At 31.9% G+C, this 420-nt stretch overlaps 1 protein-coding gene across 2 annotated transcripts in view; it reads left to right on the top strand.

Moving 5' to 3' along the window:
* Positions 1-420, top strand: part of LOC128250792 (uncharacterized) — a 16270-nt gene that overhangs the window by 10689 nt on the left and 5161 nt on the right. The gene's annotated exons all lie outside the window — the stretch shown is intronic.

Genomic DNA, 420 nt, shown 5'->3' with positions numbered 1-420 from the left:
ACTCTCCGGTTTACGACTATTGAAAAAGTTGCAAGACGTGACGAAAGATTTTGCAAAATTAACTACGTACATGAGTGGAAATTGAACCGGTGAGTGTGTTAAACAATAAGGCACTAAACGAGAATGCCTCCCCCCCCCAGACACGACAATACACACACACACGAACATATATAGAGATGTGAAGCAAACATTTTACGAGTGATGCATAATTGAAATTGTTTTTTTTATCTACAAAGAATATATATATATTTTTATATATATGCAGGATTTATAGAACTTATTAATATTGTTTTGTGATAATATTTCTGAGTTTAAATACTAGACTAATAATCAATGGCTATATTTGTATATTTTAAGATGTGTACCCACATAGTAGTTCAATGCACACACATATATATGTGCGTGTGAGTGTATGTATAT

This window comes from Octopus bimaculoides, chromosome 25, assembly GCF_001194135.2.
Source record: "Octopus bimaculoides isolate UCB-OBI-ISO-001 chromosome 25, ASM119413v2, whole genome shotgun sequence".
Taxonomy (NCBI): domain Eukaryota; kingdom Metazoa; phylum Mollusca; class Cephalopoda; order Octopoda; family Octopodidae; genus Octopus; species Octopus bimaculoides.
The sequence above is the reverse complement of the archived record's forward strand: the minus strand, read 5'-3'. Positions and strand labels throughout refer to the sequence as shown.